This window comes from Nicotiana tomentosiformis, unplaced genomic scaffold, assembly GCF_000390325.3.
Source record: "Nicotiana tomentosiformis unplaced genomic scaffold, ASM39032v3 Un00163, whole genome shotgun sequence".
NCBI lineage: Eukaryota > Viridiplantae > Streptophyta > Magnoliopsida > Solanales > Solanaceae > Nicotiana > Nicotiana tomentosiformis.
Genome location: NW_027174722.1, coordinates 27,889 through 55,451, shown reverse-complemented (window position 1 = coordinate 55,451; position 27,563 = coordinate 27,889). Strand labels below are relative to the sequence as shown.

Below are 27,563 nucleotides of genomic sequence, written 5' to 3'. Positions count from 1 at the left end.
TTCGTACGAGGCAAAATACGGGTGTATACAAAGGATATAACATGTATAACCAAGGTAAATACAAAAATAAAATGCTCTTATTGAGAGTCGGGCTCCAAATCTCTACTTTCTAAGCAGGTGCTCTAACCAACTGAGCAATGAAAGCTTATTGCTCTCTTGTTACAAATCTTTTGTTTCAATACTATAGTTTTTTTTTTTTGGCTACAAAATTCAAATATAGCTATGAATGATATTTTTTTGAAAAGTATAGTTATAAATGGTAAATACAGTATAAATGCTTGTTGTGTCATGTATATAGTCCAACATAAAGTTGCCTTGGGCCTAAAGAGGCTGATACATGTTTTAGCTCGCTATATTTTGGGTTCTTGTAACCGTTGCCAAAAGCTTGTAATAAAGGCCACACAGATAAAAGCATGCCCGCAAATATATTTAGCAACGCGTTTCTGGTGGCCTTAGGCGAAATTTGTTGTAGTGACTCGTCTTTTGATTTATACCTTTATAACTGAATATTTTAGAAAATATACACAGACACACACTAAGTCTGTATTCTCGTTTGGTTAATAGTTAGTAAATGTAGTAGTAGTATTTTATACCAACTAATTAAATTTAAAAGCTAGATCCGCATGAGATCGATGATAATATAAGAAAATAAGTCTTTAACCTAACTCAATCTTAAAAACTAGTTCACGAGGAGATTATTCAAAACCATATAAGGAGTTAAAACAACATTTCTTCGATCAATGCGACACACTTAATTGCCCCCCCCCCCCCCCCATGTCCATGCTTAAACATCTGGAAGGTGGATAAATATAACATCAGAGACCAATATAAAATAAATCAAGAATACGAATGAGTCTGATTCTGATCAATGCGACACACTTAGTTGACCCCCCCCCCCCCCCATGTCCATGCTTAAACATCTGGAAGGTGGATAAATATAACATCAGAGACCAATATAAAATAAATCAAGAATACGAATGAGTCTGATTCTGATATGTTAAGAAAATTGACCTTGACGTTCGTCAAATCCAGTAAATTTTGTTCAAACGAGGAGATTATTCAAAACCATATAAGAAGTTAAAACAATATTTCTTCGATCAATGCGACACACTTAGTTGAGCCCCCTCCCCCCTCCCCCCCCCCATCCATATCCATGCTTAAACATCTGGAAGGTGGATAAATATAACATCAGAGACCAATATAAAATAAATCAAGAATAAGAATAAGTCTGATTCTGATATGTTAAGAAAATTGACCTTGACGTTCGTCAAATCCAGTAAATTTTGTTCAAACCTTGTATTTGTATTAAGAAATCTAATGAATATGTACAAATTATTAATTTAGAACTCAATAATTTAAAACCATTATACTCCCGAACCCATAAGATTCAAATCCTAGCTCCGCCTCTGATTAGTTCTACAACGACAATTTTTTCTTATTCACCAAACAATGTTTTAGTTTATGCAGAGTTCTATGGTAGGATTTATTATTCGTGCTTTCGTTGAGCGAGGGTCTATCAGAAACATTTTCTCTATCTTTATGGGGTAGGGGTAAAATTTGTATATACAGTACCCTCCCCAACCTCTCTGTATTCACAAGGTAGGGGTAAAGTCTGCGCATACACTACCCTCCTTAAACCCCGTTTGTGAGATTACACTGAGTTTATTGGTGTTGGATTCATTATTCCTATATCATCAACCAAATGAACGCTTGGTGTATAAAGTACAAACTAACTGCTGGACAATCCTCTTTGATCTCTTGTTGCGTCAACAATTTGTACACAAAGGTAAGCGTGTGAAACTTGGGAAATATATTCGCTTTTGTTGCTTTAATCTGAATCACAGACAATTAACAGTAAAAAGCCAAGCATAATAACGTGCGTAATCAAATCAAACATTTACACGAATTCATAAGCATATTCAAACAGCCAGAATTCGCAGGGGAACAAAAATTTCCACTAGAACGAAAGTATATTAGTACCAGGAACAAAGTATTTACAGTGCCATATATATATATCAAAACAGAGAATTCCCATTGAGGGAAATGGGAATGATGGAATAAAAGAGCTTCCGCCATTAATTTCAGCCCCTTCCTATCAGACAAACTCTCCGGAACTTTACAGTACATCTCATAGTCATCGTACACCAGACAAAAAAAGAGGGAAAATCTATAATGGAACTAGTTGAGTGCTATAAATCGATTAGGGCGAACTGGCTTTAAGGGCCCATAAATACATCCTCTAAACTCTTACATGGCTTTATATGCATACATATATCTTCTAAGTTTCCGTACTTCTTCAGATGACACATTTAGTAAATGGTCTACGTAAATGCAGATTCCAGCTCCACTGCAATTTCAAAGTTCGATGATAGTTTTTCAGCAGAAGGCATAATTAAGAATGTGGAAACAGTCAAAAACAGGCTTACCTAAGGGGCCCTACTGGTAGCCACAAAATATCCCATCTAAATTTGGCCAACCTGCAAAAGACATGCAAAACGTATGTCAAACCAACAGCTTTATAGGGCCTAAGGGTCCAAAGTGATGAATGCAAGCAAAGACACGAGTATGCACATAGGTTTATACATGTATGAGAAAGGAGAGAGGGCAGCTGAATAAAGGCGTTGATCACTTTAGTACATGGATGTGCCAAAGGTGTATATAAGGAAAAGGCTTAAAAATATGCCTTTACTATCGAATACTTAAAATTACCCTACTATTGATCAAATATATCCTCCAATTAAAGGAGGTGCCACATAGCAGCCATTTAAGCATTTGGTCCATCGAGATTTATTTTTACACTGACCTGACCCAATACCCGGTACCCGATCCAAGAAATTAAACCCTAAAAAATACTTTTTTTTTCTTCTTTCTTTCCTTCTCTTCTCCACGATCCAAACCCTCCATCAATGGCAGCCTGTTTCCATTAGTAGCTAAAACAAAGTTTCAAATAAAGTCAAGAATGAGATCTACAAAAAGTCTAATCTATGAAATATGAGCAACCAGAACCGACCAATTATACTTGGTTTGGATAAAGGATATCACCAACAAACAATTAAGAAGTAACATGTTGATAACCTCTGGCTTGTACACACATATCTTACTGGTATATTCTCTGATTCAATGTCTGAAAGACTCTTTTATATATTCCATTTGTTTATAGTTTCTTTAAGAAACAGTGAGAAACAGTCATGGAACTCAAGAACAAAGCAACGTTCATTTTTTTTGCAGAGATATCTCTCTCCATTTTTTTCTGCTTCTGCAAGTTGCCATATATAAATGGGGTAAGGAGTTGAAGGGATAAGGGAAGAAGCTGCCAAAATGAACTGAAATTTCATGAAGAAAAAATATTCTTAGGATTTAAATTTTGGGTCGGGTATCGGGTCGGGTCTGTGTAAAAAATAAATTTGGATGGGCCAAATTCTTAAATGTCTGCCAGCACCTCCGTTAACTGGAGGGTATTTTTGATCAATATTAGCACGGTAAGGGTTATTCTGAACCAATAGTATAACGGAGGGTAATTTTAAATAATATTCAATAGCAAAGCGATATTTTTGACCCTTTTCCGTAGTATATATGGCCTGTCACGACTACAGAAAATATGATGGCAGTTTCTATCAGATGTATAGGATTCATTATCAATAAAAGGAAAAGATCATTAGTAGAAAAAGAAACTGGAACTGTTAAAATGCAGTGGCAAGGGACTATCCACAATATTCTGAATCCATTTCTCCGTTTAGTAACAGGGGTACTTTTGGTTTAGGCTTCAGTCCAACACAAACAGACAAAGACAAAGCCAAGCACCGCAAAAAGTACGGGTGGGTCTTGCAGCAACCTATCCCTCACATTTTCTACACTTTTGTCGAGCCACGATTCAAACATGGTCAAAATTCCTCGGCGCATGCGAACATTGATGAAATTTGCCATGGCCTCAGGCAGATGTTTTCTGAAGTGAATATGATCCAGGCTGGTGAAGGCACTAGTCATGCCGATATGCAACTAATTGGCCCAAAAACAATGCTCAATAACTGGGAAGCAACTCCTCTCCCCACAAGGAAGGAGTCTTGGTAGTTGACTTTTGCAGCTTCTTTCTTTTGTACTTTGGGTTACTTTCAGGGTTGTAATCCAAATATCTTAGTATGATTGTTTTATTTTTACGATAACCCTTCTATCCTTTCAAATTCAATGAAATGCAGTTCGATTTCGTATTTTGTATCTTTTCCTTTTCCTAATTCCTGCTATTTTATTTCCATTTCAGTTTTATTAATGCCGGCTTTAATAACATGACATGCATGCGGAATTCACGCCCAGATCTCAAAAGCTGTCTAATTTCGAAATAATGCATCAAGAGGTTGAATATGATGAAGATAAGATTTTTGATGAAATAAAAAGAGAGTTGGAACAATTTGAAAACAAGCCTAGGCCCAAACTCAATGAAACTGAGCCAATTAATATCGGAGGTCATGAAGAAATCAGAGAAATAAAGATAAGAATTCACACTGAACAAAAAACCAGAGATGCCTTGATTCAACTTTTATTTGAGTATAGAGATGTGTTTGCCTGGTCTTATGATGATATGCCCGGTTTAAGCGCCAATTTCGTAGTTCATAAGCTTCCCACGTATCCTGATTTTCCACCAGTCCAACAGAAGCATCGAAAATTTAAAACGGACATGAGTGATAAAATCAAAGAGGAAATAATGAAGCAATTGAGCGCCAATGTTGTCAGAGCCGTACGATACACCACATGGGTGGCAAATGTTGTGCCCGTGCCAAAGAAAGATGGAAAAACTAGAGTCTGTGTTGACTACAAAGACCTGAACAAAGCAAGTCCTAAGGATAATTTTCCTTTGCCGAACATCCATATTCTTGTAGATAATTGTGCAAAGCATGAGATACAGTCGTTCGTGGATTGCTATGATGGGTACCACCAGATTCTAATGGATGAGGGTGATGCAGAAAAGACCGCTTTCACCCCTCCGTGGGGTACCTATTGTTAAAGGGTCATGCCATTTAGTTTAAAGAATGCAGGAGCAACTTACATGAGGGCCATGACCACTATTTTTCATGACATGATGCACAAAGAGATTGAAGTATATGTGGATGATATCATCATAAAATCAAAGACACAGGCTGATCACGTGAATGATTTGAAAAAGTTCTTCGAATGGCTTCGAAGGTATGACCTTAAGCTCAATCCAGCCAAATGTGCATTTGGAGTTCCATCTGGGAAACTCCTCGATTTTATAGTCAGTCAGAGAGGCATCGAATTGGATCCATCAAAGATAAGGTCCATTCGAGATCTGCCACCCCCGAAGAACAAAAGGGAGGTCATGAGTTTGCTCGGAAGGTTGAACTACATCAATAGGTTCATTGCTCAACTCACAACCACGTGCGAGCCCATCTTTAAGTTGCTGAAAAAGGATGCTGCAATCAAGGGGACGGACGATTGCCAAAATGCTTTTGACAAGATCAAAGATTATCTATCAAAACCCCCTGTACTGGTTCTACCTGAACCTGGTAGGACTTTATTTTTATATCTATCAGTGATGGATAATTCCTTTGGATATGTTCTGGGGCAACATGATGCGACATGCAAAAAGGAACAAGCAATATATTATTTGAGCAAGAAGTTCACCAATTATGAGGTTAAGTACACCCTTTTAGAAAGGACATGTTATGCCTTGACTTGGGTCACTTTGAAGTTGAGACATTATCTTTTGGCCTATACTACTTGCCTCATATCCAGAATGGATCCTCTGAAGTATACCTTCCAAAAGCCAATGCCCACTGGCAGGCTCGCAAAATGGAAAATCCTGCTCACAGAGTTCGACATCGTCTATGTCATTCGCACCGCGATGAAAGCACAGGCTTTGGACGATCATTTGGCAGAGAATCCAGTTGATGATGAGTACAAGCAACTTACAACATACTTCCCAGACGAAGAGGTCAACTCAATAGAGGAAGTTGTTCCAGACGACAACCCTCTATGGAAAATGTATTTTGATGGAACTGTCAATATCAAAGGAGTTGGGATCGGGGCAATCATCATCTCACCTATTGGACAGTATTACCCTGCAATAACCCGGCTTTGGTTCTTAAGTACCAATAATACGACAGAATACGAAGCCTATATCATGGGTTTGAAAATGGCCCTCGATCTGGATGTGCATGAACTACTGGTTATGGGAGATTCTGACTTGCTTATCCGGCAAGCCCAAGGCGAATGGGAGACTCGAGACATCAAGCTTATTCCATACAGACAATGTGTACAAGATTTGAGCAAAAGATTCAAATCCATCGAGTTCAGGTACATTCCCAGGTTTCACAACGAGCTAGCCGATGGTTTGGCTACTTTAGCCTCGATGCTCCCTTATCCGGGAAACACCCATATCGATCCACTAGAAATCCAAGTTCGGAATCAACACGGTTACTGTAATACAATTGAGACAGAACCAGATGGTGAACCATGGTATCATGACATAAAACGATTCCTGAAAATGAGAGAATACCCAGAGCACGCTAAGGGAGATCAAAAAAGAACTATAAGGAGGCTCGCCAGCGGTTTCTTCCTGAATGGGGAAATTTTGTACAAAAGGACCCCAGATTTGAACTTGTTGAGATGCGTAGATGCCATAGAAGCTGAGCGGATCATGAGTGAAGTGCATTCGGGGGTATGCGGACCTCACATGAATGGATATGTTTTGGCGAAGAAGATTCTGTGGGCAGGGTATTATTGGCTTATAATGGAGCGAGATTACTTCAGTTTTGTTTGCAAGTGTCACCAATGCCAGATTCATGGTGACCTGATTCACTCGCCACCTTCGGAGTTGCATCCCATGTCCTCTCCTTGGCCTTTCGTTGCTTGGGGAATGGATGTTATTGGGCCAATTGAGCCAAAGGCTTTAAATGGGCATAGATTCATTTTGGTTACAATTGAATACTTCACCAAGTGGGTGGAGGCCGTCACTTTCAAAGCAGTCACCAAGAAAGCAGTGGTAGACTTAGTTCATTCCAACATCATCTACCACTTTGGTATCCCAAATACCATTATCACTGACAATGCAGCCAATCTCAATAGTCATTTGATGAAGGAGGTATGCGAGCAATTTAAAATTATGCATCGGCATTCTACCCCTTACCGGCCAAAAGCCAATGGAGCTGTTGAAGCAGCAAACAAGAACATCAAGAAGATTCTTAGGAAAATGATCCAAGGTTCGAGACAATGGCATAAAAAGTTGCCTTTTGCTCTTTTGGATACCGCACGACTGCTCGTACATCTGTTGGTGCAACTCCTTATCTGTTGGTATATGGGACGGAAGCTGTAATACTGGCTGAAGTCGAAATTCTCTCTCTTCGGATCATTGTGGAGTCGGAGATTGAAGATACAGAATGGGTAAAGACCCGATTATAACAACTAATGCTGATTGATGAAAAACGGCTAGCAGCAGTGTGCTTTAGCCAGTTATACCAGGAAAGAATGGCACGCGCTTTCAACAAGAAAGTGCGTCCAAGGCATTTCGAGGTAGGCCAACTCGTTCTAAAACGCGTTCTTCCACACCAAGTAGAAGCTAAAGGAAAGTTCGCCCCAAACTGGAAAGGACCCTACATCATCAAGAAAGTGTTACCAAAAGGGGCCTTGCACTTGGTAGATGAAGAAGGACGGGTACCAGACATGACTGTTAATGCAGATGCAGTCAAAAGATATTATGTCTGATATATACCCACTGTGAAACTTTCACGCATGATTTTCTTAGATCGAGATGACGAAGGCTACCATTGTTCGCTATTCCAAGAAAGTGTCACCTTTTGTTACCCCTTTTAAGCTGTATTTTTCTTCCTTGTTTTCCATTTTTTTGGAACCTGTGTACTCAAAAAAAAAAAGAAGAAGAAGTCAAACAATAAATTTTTTGAGTCATTGAACTACGTCCGACCTGATTCCGAAAGGATACGTAGGCAGCCTTACCCTGGGTTCGGTCCCATCGCAACAAAAATTAATATTCCCAATACTCCAAAACTGGGGCAGAAGTTTGTTTTTATCTTACGGTTTTTCCGTAGAAACAGTTCCCAAAGTTGTAATTCAGTTCAAGGTTCTTTTCGCCTTTTCCTGTTAAGAATTTCTGATCGATCTTTGAGAATACTTGAAGTCCCCATGCCAGGGGCATTGGCCAACCTTCCGCAAAAAAAAAAAAAGAAAAAAAAAGAAGAAATGAGAGAGTCTTATCGATGAAAACCCTATGAGCACTGTAAGGCGACAGTGAGCAGAGAAATGCAAGAGTCTTATTGGTGAAAACCAGATGGGCACCATAAGGCAATAGCGATTAGAGAAATGAGAGAGGTCAGTTAGCGAAAACCCATAAAGGACGCTACTAGCCGAATGAAGGTCTTCGATACTCCGGCATGAGCACAACCAAGACAGTTTCAAGATGAACATTTGCGATGTATTTTGAGAATTAGACAGCTCAGACAAATCAGGCGTCCAATCCAAAATGCATGTCATGATTCATTGAAGTTGGCACATATCTCCAGATAAGTCTCCTTATTTCTCTTCCCGAAAGGGACACCTTTTATTTAGACACAATTCCTTTTTCACTTCCAATTGCTCTTCTATTCTTTTTCATAATTTTTCTTAGATTCCCTTTCGGTCTAATCTTGCATCAAAAGCAAAGCAAAAATGGCTGCAAAACTGTCTACAGTTTTCCCGTAATACCGAGCACAATTTGGAGCATATACGTCATTGACGAAGGCAAGAATCCATCTGTGATCTCTTTTGATAAGGCGGATAAAGTGTCTCAAAGAAACTGAAAAGGTCGCCTAAGCAAGACTTGCTTCATGGGAAAAGTTGATAAGCACCACAAACACAAACTGGTTCTGAGTGCAAGACAACTAAGTTTGATTTTAAAGAAAATTGCTTTGCCTTAGATTCATGGGTTAACGGTACCGTGGACATCCGGGTATGAAACAGCCAGGGGAGACGTCATAAAGCCAAAGTCTCTAGAAAATGATACAAAGTATCCGAGCATCTCGGTACCACTCTGATAGAATCAGTTCTTCGACAACGAGGTGTCCGTGAACTCAAACTCCTCAGTGCATAAAGGTGACAAACCGACCACCACTTTAAAAACTCACAAATTTTCCTTGTTTGAAGCAGGAACAAAGTAGTGCAGAATGGCGGTTCTCAAAGGACGAATGTCACCAAATGTAAGCTCCTTAAAATCTTCATCATGCATCACTACTGTCCATACCTCTCATTTTCATCGCTTAACCCAGGCAAAACCTTTTCACCTAGGGGGATCCAGCTCATAGGTCCGGGTAGAAGTACTCTTCGCCCAGGCTGTTTTACGTAGCTTAACCCAGGTAGAACATTTTCACCTAGGGGGATCCAGCTCATAGTTCCGGGTAGAAGTACTCTTCTCTCAGGCTGTTTTACGTAGCTTAATCATGTTGAACCTTTTCGCCTAGGGGGATCCAGCTCATAGTTCCGGGTAGAAGTACTTTTCACTCAGGTTGTTTTACATAGCTTAACCCAGGTAGATCTTTTCGCCTTGGGGGATCCAGCTCATATTCTGAGTAGAAGTACTCTTCGCCCAGGCTGTTTTACATAGCTTAACCCAGGTAGAACATTTTCGCCTAGGGGATCCAGCTCATAGTTCTTGGTAGAAGTACTCTTCGCTCAAGTTGTTTTACGTAGCTTAACCCAGGTAGAACCTTTTTCGCCTAGGGGATCCAGCTCATAGTTCCGGGTAGAAGTACTCTTCGCTCATGTTATTTTACGTAGTTTAACCCGGGTAGAAACTTTTCGCCTAGGGGGATACAACTCATATTCCGAGTAGAAGTACTCTTCGCCCAGATTTGCTTTTCGTAGTTTAACCCAGGTAGTCCCTTTTCGCCCCGGGGATTCAGCATTTTATCAGTAATACAGGGCGCCATCCCCTGGTTATATTTCCCTTTCCAGCAATACAGGGTGCCAATCCCTGGTAACATTTCCTTTTCAGTAATACAGGGCACTAACCCCTGGTTAAATTTCCTTTTCAGTAATACAGGGCGCCAACCCCCTGGTTACATTTCCTTTTCAGTAATACAGGGCGCTAACCCCTGGTTACATTTCTTTTTTTTAGTAATACAGGATGCCAACCCTTGGTTAAATATCCTTTTGTATAATACAGGATGCCAACCCCTGGTTACATTTCCTTTTCAGTAACACAAGGCGCAAACCCCCTGGTTACATTTCTTTTTTTTAGTAATACAGGGTGCCAACCCCTGGTTAAATTTCCTTTTGAGTAATACAGGGCGCCAACTCCTGGTTACATTTTCTTTTCAGTAACATAGGGCGCAAACCCCTGGTTACGTTTCCTTTTCAGTAATACAGGGCGCCAACCCCTGGTTATATTTTTTTTTTCCAGTAATACAGGGCGCTAGCCCCTGGTACACCAATCCTTAGTTGAGACATCCTTTTGAACAATAAAGGAACACTATCCAAAAAAAAAAATTCATCATGTCCTTTTCAGGTTACACCATTCCCGATCTTTTTTTTCTTTTAATAAAGAAGTAGTTTAGAATTTTGTAACAATAACTCACGAAATTTTCTTAGTAAAAATTTGGGCAGATAAATTTTGTTCGTTTGTTTTGTTTTGGTATATGAGCAGGTTTTACCTCGAGGTACAGGGTTCGAGATGATTAAAAGAAGGAGTCTCAATCCAGAATAAAGAAAAGAAAAGAAAAAAGAAGTGAATCCAAAATGCAGATGAAAGATGTGAACTGCTAAAAAAAGAAGTGAATCCAAAATGCAGATGAAAGATGTGAACTGCTCAAGACGTGGCTAAAGTCACAAGCTCTATATGTCCCCTCTTGATTCGAAAAGCTGAAGAAGAATGAACTAGAACCGGTAGCTAGCAAGCATCAAGGCTCCAATCAAAAGTCTACATGAAAAACCATTCAAGACTCAAGATCAAGCTTCAAAAGACTTATAGATAGGAATCTTGTAACTTATAGTTAATAGGCTTGTTTAGTTCCTTTAGATTTTGATGTAATAACAGGGCCACAGACCGGAGCCTCGACGGAACCTAGCTCGACTTTCGAACTCATCACTCCATCATTCTTCTTGAACTACACACGACCTGATTCCCTTATAACCCGGGATATGTAGGCTGTCCAAAATCAGGACTCGGTTGCACTTTTTTCTTTTATTTTCTTCCTCTTTTGAATAACGATATGGTCAAAACTTAGTCACACTGCTCACTTTATCTTTGCCTGAAAACTTTTAATATTTTCAAGTAAAGAGGGGCATACTGTGAGCACCTAATTTTTTACCGTGCTTGAATATTTTCCGCTCCCATCTTCCCACGCGTGTCCCCACTTCACTTTCTCTTGTCCCCCATGTCTGCCCTCATGCTTGTCCCCCCACACTTTGTCCTCTCTCCACTTTCCTTTACCCCCATGCTTGTCCCCACTCACAACCCCCCACATATCCCTCCTTCAAAACACATACACACACACGAGACAGAGAGGACAAAAAGAAAAGAGTGAAGAGAAAAACCTGGGCGCCCCTTTGTTTTTCTTCTGGTCCAAAGCCAAAACGCAACAGCTTTCTACTATGAGACTACCACAAAATCTCCATTAAAATACCTCATCGACCATCAAAGCTTCAAAGATTTTCCCTCCATCTTTGGCTCCAAAAGCAGCTGAAAAAAGCCTTTTTTTAAAGCAAAATATCAGCTGCGAAAATAGCTAAAAAGTGATAAAAATCAGTCAGAATCACAGCCCCGAAACACCTTAAAACCACCACAAAAATTAGCAAAAAGACTGACGCCAAGCAGTCTCGAAACTAGCTATTAAACACTCATTCACTCCGACGAAAATCAGTCGAGTAATCGAGCTCCGTCAAAGTTCCGGTCGAGTTCGCCGAGGTGAAAGTTTCTATCCGACGAGGTTCCCGGCTTGCCGTGGTCATGCTGTTTTCGGTCTTCCAGACCCGTAAAAGTCGAGTATTGAGGTCCGTTACGTACTTTTAATCTAAAAATTTTGTTGATGCTTGTGATAAATAAAGTTTTGGTGTTAGCTTCTGTCATGTCTTCTTGGCTTGTTCCATTAGTGATTTGATTCATATCTTTATGCTGAGGAATTCAATGTTAATATTGGTTTTAAGTTTGGGATTTTATGTGTTAATTGAATAGATTTAATTTGGGTTTTGGACTGTCATAATCAAATTTGTTGATAATAACGTGAGTCGTGGTTTGGTTGAGTTCAAATGTGCCGTAGGTGTAATTTGAGAAGCACATTTTGGAGAAAAACTATTTTGGGTAATATCAAAGAATAGACTGAAAGTGTACTTCTTTAGTTTCCATTTGTTGGGATCAAGTCATTAGGCTACGAAAGCATGAATTAAGAGGATTGTTAGCTAAGTTACTTGTTGGGTTAGAGATGCAAATTTGAAAGCAACTGGGCTACTGCTTAGTTGATCTTAAAAGGCTAATTATGCTATGATTAATTTTAAGTTATTTGGGTCAAAATAATTTCTATCACGTCCAGTTTAATAAGAGAAAAAGGTGACCCATTGTCTTTATTGCTCCATAACTCCTTGCCTCACAATAATCTGAAATTATATTTAGGATAAATTCATGAATACAATAGTATGTTTTAGGCACGCTCTTAATTAATCAAATTATCGCGATTATGTATACGTTCGCGTGACATAATTACTAGTTCCAAAATTAAAACCAAGGTATGGGTTCACGCAACTTTGGGCGACACAATAAAAATACTAGTAATTTTGTACACGCACGCGTGACATGATTTTTAACGCGCCAAACAAAATGAGTACATGTACGCGTGACTCATTTGAAGATAATTCCATAACTATGAATAATCAAGCAATTAAAAGCGGATAGATAAAATATGAAAACCAATAAATCACAGTTTATCCAAAATTAATTTAAGCTAAGTTTAAGTCAATAAAGCAACCGTGCTAGAACCACGGGACTCGGGAATGTCTTACACCTTCTCCCCGGTCAACAGAATTCCTTACCCCAACTTTATTTTTGCAGACCAATAATAATAGAGTCAAACATTCCTTTGACTAGGGATTCAAATAAAAGGTGACTTGGAACACCCAAAAAATTAATTCCGAGTGGCGACTCTGTAAATAAAATAATCCCTAATCAAGTTTGTCACTTTAATTGGAAAAATTATTTAACCCACCATCCATAATACACATTATCGTTTTGGAGGGGGGAGGGGGGCATAAAAGGGGTGTGGCACTCATTGTATAAAGATAAATTATTTCCAAATAAAGAAATTGGTCATTCTTTTTGGCACAGATTAAAAAGAAAATATGTTCACATAAATTGAAAGGGAGAGAGTATATGATATTGTAAAATTCAAGCAGTTACTTGCATTCTGCCCTAGTCTTTAAGATCATCTCTATAAGATCTTCCTTCTATTTGAGCTCATCTTTTGTGATAATTGGGTCTGCCAATTCTCTTTTTTTGGTAAAAATAACAAATATTATTAATCACCACTAAAAATAAATACAAAGGTGTAATACAAATACAAAGGTCTCACACAGTACTAACAACAATTAACCGTTCCCTCTGCCAAATCTCTTTTGTGGGTGGAAATAACAAATATTATTAATCACCACTAAAAACAAATATGAAGGTGTAATACAAATACAAAGGTCTCACACAGTACTAACAACAATTAACAGTCCCCTATATCCTATACCTTATTTTTCATTTCCCCTGTACATTCTCATTCTACCTTATATCATATACCTAACTGTCCCTTATGTCCCCTATATCCTATACCTTACTTTCCATTTTCCCTATATATTCTCATTCTATATTTTGCGTTTGTCTATTTGTATGATTCTATTACCCATCATCTTCCTTTGATGTCCAGTCCACTCTTCAGAATGTCAAAAAATCTATACTTACAGTCTTGCTTAACCTTGTCACAAATCAGCTGAGGTCTTGGGACTTTTAGCTTCCAAATAGTTTCATTTTTGGCCTTCCATATCTGGTGTATCATAGCTGCCACCATAGCCAAGGTAACTGCTCTTCCAAATTTTTCTTTAGTTATTCTAGTCATTCTACGCCTTATGCCTTGCACTTCTATGTTTCGTATGACCGATCTTCAGCCAATGCAATATTTCTTTGTTATTTATAGCCATCAATGAAACATTAAGTGATACAACAATTCATCCAATTATTAAATAAAAGGGTGATAAGAATTTGTATTGACCTGTATACATATATAACTTGGGATTTTTTTTCTTTTAATTTTGTTTTATATGTCATACATAGAGTTTGAAAATATATAATATTTTAATTTTTTTTACCAATATACAGAAGATGCACGTGTGACTGTGACGCACGTGAGACACACACAATATCTCGTTCATTCCTCTTGTTATATAAAGAATGCAAAACTTCCTTACACTTTCACGGTCATTCCTTTTGCCCTGCATTCTGCCAACACGAACTGCATTTTGGTTGGTTTCCTCTTGGCTTATTGCATTTTGGTTGGTTTCCTAATTCCTTCATTAGGGTTAGCAAGACTACCCCACATGGTAATGTTATACACCGGGCTAACTCTACTGTCCGGGTGTCATGTTGTTGCGCAACATGTGCTCCACTGTGGTAGCTGGTCAGAGCCTGCGTGAAAATCCTACTCTTTTATTAGAGCTCTGATAGCACTCACGTGTGCATTTATTATTGTATTAGGAGGTGGTGTCTATGTAGCCGAGATGATCCAGTGGACATGGACATAGAGATGCAGGAGCATCCTGCAGATGAGACGCAGGATGCGGAGATTTGTACGATCTACTAGGAAGCAATGATAGGAGGAGAACTCGAGCTTCCATGCGGCCACAAGTTTCACCTTCATTGCATCCATAGATGGATGTCCAATTCTACTATGTGCCCAGTCTATCGCCGCACTAGTGTATTTTGTAGTCGCTGCAATATTGTTGCTTTTTACATGCAAATAAAACTATTAATTTTAAATATATTTGTACTGAATTGAGTTTAATAGTTTTTGTGATTTAGATGACTTATGCAATTCGTATGAAATGAAGTATAAGCTTACTGATTTTTTTTTTAGTTTTTTACAACTGCACGACACACTCAAATTCCCTAATTACTTTGTCATTTACAATTATCGTAGTAAGCTTACTATAAATTGAAAAGTATAAATTTTTAGCCGCTCTAGAAGATAATAGCCAATAATACATACATACATACATATATATATATATATATATATATATATATATATATATAAAATTTTTAGCTAGCGGATATACCACTTTTATATTTTGCCCCACTAAATTCATATGCAGCGTAGCAATATTTGAACTTTGAAGTGTTAAAAATCCCCAATCCAAGAAATATATCATATGAGGTTTTAGTTTGTTTGTCTAAAGCCCGCTATCTATTAGATTGCTATTTGATTTTTGTTGCTAATGTGTCTGGCACATCCACAAGTCTGTTTGTAGCTTTTATTTTGGATCAGTTACTGTATTTATGATTGATGAAAATTTAATATGAAGAATTTATCAAGTGTCATAACCACTATATGCGGGCGAATATGTGATTGAAAAATTTAAGCACGCCTAATAGTTGCCTAGCATATAAGTTAATTAAGAATAATTAAGTTATCGAGCTATTTTAATTATAAAAGGAATCTCATTTTATTGGAGTTGCTTTGAGAAACTAATACTTAAAAACTTAGAAGGTCTCAAGTAAATCACATAAAACTAGCTTCATGTGCGCCTCATGTGCTCTCGTGCGTCACGCATGCATCTTTTGTATATTAGTAAAAACAAACTATTCAAAAATCTAATATATTCTCAAAATCTATGTATGACATATAAAACAAATTTAAAAGGAAAAAAATTAAAGTATAATATATATATCAAGAGACAGTGTACTCGTCGTAGTTGCATCGGAAAGATGCAAGATAATCCATTAGACGTAGAGATGGAGGGGAATCCTGTAGAGGAGACGCAAGATGCAGAGATTTGTACGGTCTGCAGGGAAGCGATGATGGGAGGAGAACTCAAGCTTCCATGCGATCACAAGTTTCACCCTAATTGCATCCATGAATGAATGTCCAATTCTGCTACATGCCCAGTCTGCAGCCGCACTATATAGTATTTTGTAGTTGCGACAATGTTGTTGTTTACATGCAAATAAATATATTAATTTTAAATATTTTTGTACTGGATTGAGTTTAATAGTTCTCGTGATTTACATGACTTGGGCAATTTGTATGAAATAAAGTATAAATTTATTGATTTTTTTTAGTTTTTTTATAACTGCACGGCGCACTCAAATTGTCTAATTACTTTGTTATTTACCAGGAACGTAGTAAGCTTACTATAAATTGAGAAACGTAAATTTTTAGCCGTTCCAAAAGATAATAGCCGACAAAATGTGTTTTTTTGAATATATATATATATATATAAGATACATATTTTTTTATATAATTTTTAGCTGGCGGATATACCACTTTTATATTTTGCCCCACTAAATTCATATGCAGCGTCACGATGTTTGAATTTAGACGTATTGAAATCCTCAAATCCAAGAGATATGTCATACGAGGCTTTAATTTGTTTGTTTAAATCCCACTATCTATTGGATTGCTATTGTGTTTTCATTGCTAATGGGCCAAGTGAAATGGTCGAAGTAATAGCACGAGTTAGTCACTTTTCAGCATTGTAATTGAGAAATAGTCACTTCCATGGTATTGTAATCTTCGGAAGTAAAGCACCATGAAAATGTCCCGGAGTTTCACACGTGAAATATAAAATCCCATGACAATGACTATTTTCCAATTATATGGGATGGAAAGTGGCTATTTGTGAATTTTTCCCTTAATGATCTACTATGTTCATTAAATAGTCGATGAATGAAAATAATTAATGTAAGGGAAACTAATCACATGATTAGTCCTTTTAACTCATCTTTTATTGATCCAACTAATTTAATCGCAATTTCTCTTATGAAGCCAGTACCATGCATGATGAAACCAAATGGATGTAAAAAAAACTTAAAATTAATTGAATGAAAACCTTCATAAAGTACTACACTTTAGAGCCTAATTACCATACGTAACTATAGTTTGCCTAATTACTATTCGTAGCTACTGTTCAATTGTTATAAGATTGTATCACTTGTATTTAGACGCTCAACGAATATAAGATGTGTTTAAATCAACTATATTCGTTCACACAATTGTATTTGTTCGCATAACGAATACAACCTTTATTAATCGTATTCGTTCGCACGAGGCAAAATACGGGTGTATACAAAGGATATAACATGTATAACCAAGGTAAATACAAAAATAAAATGCTCTTATTGAGAGTCGAGCTCCAAATCTCTACTTACTAAGCAGGTGCTGTAACCAACTGAGCAATGAAAGCTTATTGCTCTCTTATTACAAATCTTTTGTTTCAATACTATAGTTTTTTTTTTTGGCTACAAAATTCAAATATAGCTATGAATGATATTTTTTTGAAAAGCATAGTTATGAATGGTAAATACAGTATAAATGCTTGTTGTGTCATGTATATAGTCCAACATAAAGTTGCCTTGGGCCTAAAGAGGCTGATACATGTTTTAGCTCGCTATATATTGGGTTCTTGTAACCGTTGCCCAAAGCTTGTAATAAAGGCCACACAGATAAAAGCATGCCCGCAAATATCTTTAGCAACGCGTTTCTGGAGGCCTTAGGCGAAATTTGTTGTAGTGACTCATCTTTTGATTTATACCTTTATAACTGAATATTTTAGAAAATATACACAAAGACACACACTAAGTCTGTATTCTCGTTTGGTTAATAGTTAGTAAATGTAGTAGTAGTATTTTATACCAACTAATTAAATTTAAAAGCTAGATCCGCATGAGATCGATGATAATATAAGAAAATAAGTCTTTAACCTAACTCAATCTTAAAAACTAGTTCACGAGGATATTATTCAAAACCATATAAGGAGTTAAAACAACATTTTTTCGATCAATGCGACATACTTAGTTGAGCCTCCCCCCCCCCCCCCCCCCCGCGATGTCCATGCTTAAACATCTGGAAGGTGGATAAATATAACATCAGAGACCCATATAAAATAAATCAAGAATAAGAATGAGTCTGATTTTGATACGTTAAGAAAATTGACCTTGACGTTCGTCAAATCCAGTAAATTTTGTTCAAACCTTGTATTTGTATTAAGAAATCAAATGAATATGTACAAATTATTAATTTAGAACCCAATAACTTAAAACTATTATACTCCCGAACCCATAAGATTCAAATCCTAGCTTCGCCTCTGATTAGTTCTACAACGATAATTTTTTCTTATTCACCAAACAATGTTTTAGTTTATGCAGAGTTCTATGGTAGGATTTATTATTCGTGCTTTCGTTGAGCGAGGGTCTATCAGAAATATTTTCTCTATCTTTACGGGGTAGGGGTAAAGTTTGTGTATACAGTACCCTTCCCAACCTCTCTGTATTCACAAGGTAGGGGTAAAGTCTGCGCATACACTACCCTCCTTAGACCCCGTTTGTGTGATTACATTGAGTTTATTGGTGTTGGATTCATTATTAACGCTTGGTGTATAAAGTACAAACTAACTGCTGGACAATCCTCTTTGATCTCTTGTTGAGTCAACAATTTGTACACAAAGGTAAGCGTGTGAAACTTGGGAAATATATTCGCTTTTGTTGCTTTAATCTGAATGACAGACAATTAACAGTAAAAAGCCAAGCATAATAACGTGCGTAATCAAATCAAACATTTACACGAATTCATAAGCATATTCAAACAGCCAGGATTCGCAGGGGAACAAAAATTCCCACCAGAACGAAAGTATATTAGTACCAGGAACAAAGTATTTACAGTGCCATATATATATCAAAACAGAGAATTCCCATTGAGGGAAATGGGAATGATGGAATAAAAGAGCTTCCGCCATTAATTTAAGCCCCTTCCTATCAGACAAACTCTCCGGAACTTTACAGTACATCTCATAGTCATCGTACACCAGACAAAAAAAGAGGGAAAATCTATAATGGAACTAGTTGAGTGCTATAAATCGATTAGGGCGACACTCTTAACTGGCTTTAAGGGCCCATAAATACATCCTCTAAACTCTTACCTGGCTTTATATGCATACATATATCTTCTAAGTTTCCGTATTTCTTCAGATGACACATTTAGTAAATGGTCTACGTAAATGCAGATTCCAGCTCCACTGCAATTTCAAAGTTCCATGATAGTTTTTCAGCAGAAGGCATAATTAAGAATGTGAAAACAGTAAAAAACAGGCTTACCTAAGGGGCCCTACTGGTAGCCACAAACTATCCCATCTAAATTTGGCCAACCTGCAAAAGACATGTAAAAGGCTTAAAGATATCCCTTTACTATCGAATACTTAAAATTATCCTCCGTTATACTATTGGCTCAAAAGAACCCCTACCGTGCTACTATTGATCAAATATACCCTCCAATTAAAGGAATTTAAGCATTTGGTCCATCCAGATTTATTTTTACACTGACCCGACCCAATACCCGGTACCCGATCCAAGAAATTAAACCCTAAACAATACTCTTTTTTCTTCTTTCTTTCCTTCTCTTCTCTACGATCCAAACCCTCCATCAATGGCAGCCTGTTTCCATTAGTAGCTGAAACAAAGTTCCAAATAAAGTCAAGAATGAGATCTACAAAAAGTCTAATCTATGAAATATGAGCAACGAGAACCGACCAATTATACTTGGTTTGGATAAAGGATTAAGAAGTAACATGTTGATAACCTCTGGCTTGTACACACATATCTTACTGGTATATTCTCTGATTCAATGTCTGAAAGACTCTTTTATATATTCCATTTGTTTATAGTTTCTTTAAGAAACAGTCATGGAACTCAAGAACAAAGCAACGTTCATTTTTTTTGCAGAGATATCTCTCTCCATTTTCATCTGCTTCTGCAAGTTGCCATATATAAATGGGGTAAGGAGTTGAAGGGATAAGGGAAGAAGCTGCCAAAATGAACTGAAATTTCATGAAGAAAAAATATTCTTAGGGTTTAATTTTTTGGGTCGGTTATAGGGTCGGGTCTATGTAAAAAATAAATTCGGATGGGCCAAATTCTTAAATGTCTGCCAGCACCTCCGTTAACTGGAGGGTATTTTTGATCAATATTAGCACGGTAAGGGTTATTCTGAACCAATAGTATAACGGAGGGTAATTTTAAACAATATTCAACAGCAAAGCGATATTTTTAACCCTTTTCCGTAGTATATATGGCCTATCACGACTACAGAAAATATGATGGCAGTTTCTATCATATGTATAGGATTCATTGTCAATAAAAGGAAAAGATCATTAGTAGAAAAAGAAACTGAAACTGTTAAAATGCAGTGGCAAGGGACTATCCACAATATTCTGAGCTCATTCGTAGGAAACCAACAGGCAAAATTAAATGCTCTACTCGGTTACTCCTTCAGTTTCAGTTGTTTAGGTAGTTTAAAATCCCAAAAGTGGCTGTTGAGTATAGTTAGAAGTAAAATAAAACCTTACTGTGCTAAGAAGCTCACCTTAGCATGTGATGCAACCAAAACACTGCTACAATCATGCCAATGCAGCACGAAGACCATAGCCACCTCCTATGATATTTCGATTCATGCAGTCGCACCAGTCAGGAACACTCCTCTAGTCGTGTCTGGCGCACCGACATACACAATCCCGCCTCCACCTCCTATGACGAGGCCAATCAACGAGCTACCATCTCATGCTTATGATGGCCAATACTACTCTCCAAATATGACTTTCGGGGTCTCGGCTCCATGTAATCAGACTCCTCAGTACGAGTCACCAGTGGAAAATGAAAAGCTTGCCAAGACGGTTGAGTCAGATGAGATGGCCAGGAAAATGAAAAGTCTTGAACAGAACATAAAGAACATACAGGGACTAGGGGTTCACAAAAGTGTTTCGTTCAGTGATCTATGCATGTTCCCTCACATCCATTTTCCACCAGGGTTCAAGACCCCAAAATTCGAGAAGTATGATAGACACGGCGACCCTATCGCCCATTTCAAAAGGTACTGCAACCAGCTGAGGGGTGCAGGTGGAAAAGAAGAATTACTGATGGCTTATTTTGGGGAAAGTCTTGTGGGGGTAGCCTATTCATTGACCAAGATATCTCTCACTGGCATGTCTGGGATGACATGGCCCAAGCCTACGTCAAACAATTTCAATACAACATAGATATTGTGCCGGATCGCAATTCCCTGTCCAATATGAAGAAAAAGCCGACTGAAAGCTTTAGGGAGTATGCAATCAAGTGGAGGGAGCAAGCAACTAGAGTTAAGCCACCCATGGATAATCACGAGTTGATCACTGTTTTTCTGGAGGCCCAAGAGCCTGATTACTTTCAGAACATGATATCCGCAATGGGTAGACCTTTTGCGGAAGCGATCAAAATAGGAGAAATGGTCGAAAATGGCCTCAAGACTGGCAGAATTGTAAGTCAAGCTGCTCTCAAAGCCACCACCCAAGCTATCCAAAATGGGTCGGGAAGTTTGGCAAATAGAAAGAAGAGAGAAGAAGGGTCCATGATGACTTCGGGATCCAGGGAAGTTTAAAGAGGGGCATCGCACCCTTATGTGCAAGTTCAGCAGGGGCAATCCAGCTACCCTCAACATTACTATCCCCCGACAATTCCTCAGTACTCTGTGGGATAGCCACTATATACAATGTTTATTGCTCAATCATATGCTCGCCCTCCCAATCAACAGGTACGGGCACCAGCTCCAAGATTACCCCGACCTCAGCAGCAAAATTTTCGGGCACCCTATAATGCTCGTCCTAGGCAGGACTATGGTCGAGAGCAAAGGCCGGTGGAAACATTTACTCCATTGGCAGAATCATACTCTAGTCTGTTCCAGAAGTTGAAGCAGATAGGCATGATTGGACCCATCACACCCCACCATATGCATCCCGATTCACATGGATTTCAAGCAAATGCTAGATGTGAATATCATTCAGGTGCTCTGGGGCATAGCACTGATGACTGTTGGACCCTGAAAAGAGCCATAGAAAGACTCATTGTTGAAAAATTGATTGTAGTCATGAATGGCGAGGACCCTCCTAATGTGACCAATAACCCGCTGCCAGTACACAATGATGGTCATTTTGTGGGAATGATTGGCCGAGATCATGAATACAAGCCGGTTGGTCGAGCAGAAATGACAGTGGTAACGATTCAAGAGGGAACCAAACTGGAAGTAAGTCCAAGCCTAGATGCACCGTTGATTGTGAAAGGCGCCCAGAGCACAGAAAAGGGCAACTTTATTTTTTCCAAAAATCTTGAGGTTGGAAGTTCGCTCCAATGTTCCAAGCCCAAAGTTATATGTCCTTGGAGGTCACCCCATCACAAAGGAGAATCAGGGTGGTACAACGGGTATAATAGAGCCGATCATAATCAGGCCTGCCACACAACCCCGTGTAACAAATAGGAAAACCATCCCTTGGAACTACAAAAAAATTGTAGTAACCTACAAAGGCAAGGAAATCATAGAAGAAGTGGGGGAAACTGGAGGTTTGACTCGATCAGGGAGGTATTACTCTCCATAAGAATTGAGGAAGGCTAAGCAAATCAGAGAAGGCCAAATGCCAATAAAGAAACCGGTCACTGAAGAAGAGGCGGAGGAGTTTTTGAAAAAGATAAAAGTTCAGGATTACTCAATCATTGACCAGCTGAGAAAGACTCCTCCCCAAATCTCTCTGTTATCTTTGCTCATACACTCAGGAGAGCATGCCCGTGTACTAATCAAAATCCTGAATGAGGCACAAGTCTCAGAGAATACCACCGTGAATCAATTAGAGAAGATGGCCAATAGATTTTTTGAGGTGAACATAATTTCTTTTACTGATGATGAACTTCCTGAGGAGGGAGCCGGTCACAATAAGGCTTTGCATTTGATTGTCAAATGTGAGGGGCATTATGTGAAGCGAGTCATGGTTGATGGAGGCTCGAGTGTAGATGTATGCCCTCTCTCTACCTTGCAAAGTATGAAGATCAATACAGACAGGATCCGACCCAGCAATGTTCGCATCCGGGCTTTTTATGGCTCAGCGAGAGATACTATTGGGGAGATCAACCTCACCATGACGATTGGGCCTGTTGATTTTGAAATTGTCTTCCAAGTAGTAGACATGGAAACTTCTTATAACTTTCTTCTTGGAAGGCCATGGATCCATACGGCCCGAGGTGTGCCATCCACCTTGCATCAGATGCTCAAATTCGAGCACGACAGGCAAGAAATTATTGTTCACGGAGAAGACGAGTCATCCATTTATAAAGACCCGTTAATCCCATGTATTGAGGCCAAAGAAGGATGCGAGTCTATTCTCTATCAGGCTTTCGAAGTGGTTGTTGTGGACCATGTTGAGGAAGGAAAGCCCATTCTGCATCCTCGTCTCTTTGCCACATCTGTAATGGTGGCTGCACTTATGATGAGACAAGGTTATGATCCAGGAAAAGGCTTAGGGGCATCATTGCAAGGAATTTCAGATTCCATTTCTCCGTTTAGTAACAAAGGTACTTTTGGTTTAGGCTTCAGGCCAACACAAGCAGACAAAGACATAGACAAGCACCGCAAAAAGTACGAGTGGGTCTTGCAGCAACCTATCCCTCATATTTTCTACACTTTTGTCGAGCCACGATTCAAACATGGTCAAAATTCCTCGGCGCATGCAAACATTGATGAAATTTGCCATGGCCTCAGGCAGATGTTTTCTGAAGTGAATATGATCCAGGCTGGTGAAGGCACTAGTCGTGCCGATATGCAACTAATTGGCCCAAAAACAATGCTCAATAACTGGGAAGCAACTCCTCTCCCCACAAGGAAAGAGTCTTGGTAGTTGACTTTTGCAGCTTCTTTCTTTTGTACTTTGGGTTACTTTCAGGGTTGTAATCCAAATATCTTAGTATGATTGTTTTATTTTTACGTTAACCCTTCTATCCTTTCAAATTCAATGAAATGCAGTTTGGTTTCGTATTTTGTATCTTTTCCTTTTCCTAATTCCTGCCATTTTATTTCCATTTCAGTTTTGTTAATGCCAGCTTTAATAACATGACATGCATGCGAAATTCACGCCCAGATCTCAAAAGCTGTCTAATTTCGAAATAATGCATCAAGAGGTCGAATATGATGAAGATAAGGTTTTTGATGAAATAAAAAGAGAGTTGGAACAATTTGAAAACAAGCCTAGGCCCAACCTCAATGAAACTGAGCCAATTAATATCGGAGGTCATGAAGAAGTCAGAGAAACAAAGATAAGCATTCACACTGAACAAAAAACCAGAGATGCCTTGATTCAACTTTTATTTGAGTATAGAGATGTGTTTGCCTGGTCTTATGATGATATGCCCGGTTTAAGCGCCAATTTAGTGGTTCATAAGCTTCCCACGTATCCTGATTTTCCACCAGTCCAACAGAAGCAGCGAAAATTTAAAACGGACATGAGTGATAAAATCAGAGAGGAAATAATGAAGCAATTGAGCGCCAATGTTGTCAGAGCTGTACGATACACCACATGGGTGGCAAATGTTGTGTCCGTGCCAAAGAAAGATGGAAAAACTAGAGTCTGTGTTGACTACAAAGACCTGAACAAAGCAAGTCCTAAGGATAATTTTCCTTTGCCGAACATCCATATTCTTGTAGATAATTGTGCAAAGCATGAGATACAGTCGTTCGTGGATTGCTATGATGGGTACCACCAGATTCTAATGGATGAGGGTGATGCAGAAAAGACCGCTTTCACCCCTCCGTGGGGTACCTATTGTTACAGGGTCATGCCATTTGGTTTAAAGAATGCAGGGGCAACTTACATGAGGGCCATGACCACTATTTTTCATGACATGATGCACAAAGAGATTGAAGTATATATCGATGATGTCATCATAAAATCAAAGACACAGGCTGATCATGTGAATGATTTGAAAAAGTTCTTCGAACGGCTTCGAAGGTATGACCTTAAGCTCAATCCAGCCAAATGTGCGTTTGGAGTTCCATCTAGGAAACTCCTCGATTTTATAGTCAGTCGGAGAGGCATCGAATTGGATCCATCAAAGATAAGGTCCATTCGAGATCTACCACCCCCAAAGAACAAAAGGGAGGTCATGAGTTTGCTCGGAAGGTTGAACTACATCAGTAGGTTCATTTCTCAACTGACAACCACGTGCGAGCCCATCTTTAAGTTGCTGAAAAAGGATGCTGCAATCAAGGGGACGGACGATTGCCAAAATGCTTTTGACAAGATCAAAGATTATCTATCAAAACCCTCTGTACTGGTCCCACCTGAACCTGGTAGGCCTTTGTTTTTATATCTATCGGTGATGGATAATTCCTTTGGATGCGTTTTGGGGAAACATGATGCGACATGTAAAAGGGAACAAGCAATATATTATTTGAGCAAGAAGTTCAACAATTATGGGGTTAAGTACACCCTTTTAGAAAGGACATGTTGTGCTTTGACTTGGGTCGCTCAGAAGTTGAGACATTATCTTTTGGCCTATACTACTTGCCTCATATCCAGAATGGATCCTCTGAAGTATATCTTCCAAAAGCTAATGCCCACCGGCAGTCTCGCAAAATGCAAATCCTGCTCACAGAGTTCGACATCGTCTATGTCATTCGCACCGCGATGAAAGCACAGGCTTTGGCCGATTATTTGGCAGAGAATCCAGTTGATGATGAGTAAAAGCAACTTACAATATACTTCCCAGATGAAGAGGTCAACTCAATAGAGGAAGTAGTTCCAGACAACAACCCTCTATGGAAAATGTATTTTGATGGAACTGTCAATATCAAAGGAGTTGGGATCGGGGCAATCCTCATCTCACCTATTGGACAGTATTACCCTGCAACAACCCGGCTTCGGTTCTTCTTTACCAATAATACGGCAGAATACGAAGCCTGTATCATGGGTTTGAAAATGGACCTCGATCTGGATGTGCATGAACTACTGGTTATGGGAGATTCTGACTTGCTTATCTGGCAAGCCCAAGGCGAATGGGAGACTCGAGACATCAAGCTTATTCCATACAGACAATGTGTACAAGATTTGAGCAAAAGGTTCAAATCCATCGAGTTCAGGTATATTCCCAGGTTTCACAACGAGCTAGTCGATGATTTGGCTACTTTAGCCTCGATGCTCCCTTATCCGGGAAACACCCATATTGATCCACTCGAAATCCAAGTTCGGAATCAACACGGTTACTGCAATACAATTGAGACAGAACCAGATGGTGAACCATGGTATCATGACATAAAACGATTCCTGAAAATGAGAGAATACCCAGAGCACGCCAAGGGAGATCAAAAAAGATCTATAAGGAGGCTCGCCAGCAGTTTCTTCCTGAATGTGGAAATTTTGTGCAAAAGGACCCCGGATTTGAACTTGTTGAGATGCGTAGATGCCACAGAAGCTGAGCGGATCATGAGTGAAGTGCATTCGGGGGCATGCAGACCTCACATGAATGGATATGTTTTGGCAAAGAAGATTCTGCGGGCAGGGTATTATTGGCTTATAATGGAGCGAGATTGCTTCAGTTTTGTTCGCAAGTGTCACCAATGCCAGATTCATGGTGACCTGATTCACTCGCCACCTTCGGAGTTGCATCCCATGTCCTCTCCTTGGCCTTTCGTTGCTTGGGGAATGGATGTTATTCGACCAATTGAGCTAAAGGCTTCAAATGGGCATAGATTCATTTTGGTTACAATTGAATACTTCACCAAGTGGGTGGAGGCCGTCACTTTCAAAGCAGTCACCAAGAAAGCAGTGGTAGACTTTGTTCATTCCAACATCATCTACCGCTTTGGTATCCCAAATACCCTTATCACTGACAATGCAGTCAATCTCAATAGTCATTTGATGAAGGAGGTATGCGAGCAATTTAAAATTATGCATCGCCATTCTACCCCTTACCGGCCAAAAGTCAATGGAGCTGTTGAAGCATCGAACAAGAACATCAAGAAGATTCTTAAGAAAATGATCCAAGGTTCGAGACAATGGCATGAAAAGTTGCCTTTTGCTCTTTTGGGATACCGCACGACTGCTCGCACATCTATTGGTGCAACTCCTTATCTGTTGGTATATGGGACGGAAGCTGTAATACCGGCTGAAGTTGAAATTCCTCTCTTCGGATCATTGTGGAGTCGGAGATTGAAGATACAGAATGGGTAAAGATGCGATTAGAACAACTAATGCCGATTGATGAAAAACGGCTAGCAGCAGTGTGCTTTAGCCAGTTATACCAGGAAAGAATGGCATGCGCTTACAACAAGAAAGTGTGTCCAAGGCATTTCGAGGTAGGCCAACTCGTTCTAAAATGCGTTCTTCCACACCAAGTAGAAGCTAAAGGAAAGTTCGCCCCAAACTGGAAAGGACCCTATATCATCAAGAAAGTATTACCAAAAGGGGGCTTGCACTTGGTAGATGAAGAAGGACGGGTACCAGACATGACTATTAATGCAGATGCAGTCAAAAGATATTAT

The 27,563-nt window shown here is 39.0% G+C and overlaps 1 long non-coding RNA gene across 1 annotated transcript; it reads right to left on the bottom strand.

Moving 5' to 3' along the window:
* Positions 1-1,876: 1,876 nt before the first annotated feature.
* LOC138903923 (uncharacterized) lies at positions 1,877-20,690 on the bottom strand. The gene is made up of 3 exons (XR_011413210.1): positions 20,598-20,690; positions 2,427-2,477; positions 1,877-2,347 (listed from the first exon to the last, which is right to left on the bottom strand). It is a non-coding gene; the product is annotated as an uncharacterized lncRNA (long non-coding RNA).
* Between the last annotated feature and the right edge of the window lie 6,873 nt (positions 20,691-27,563).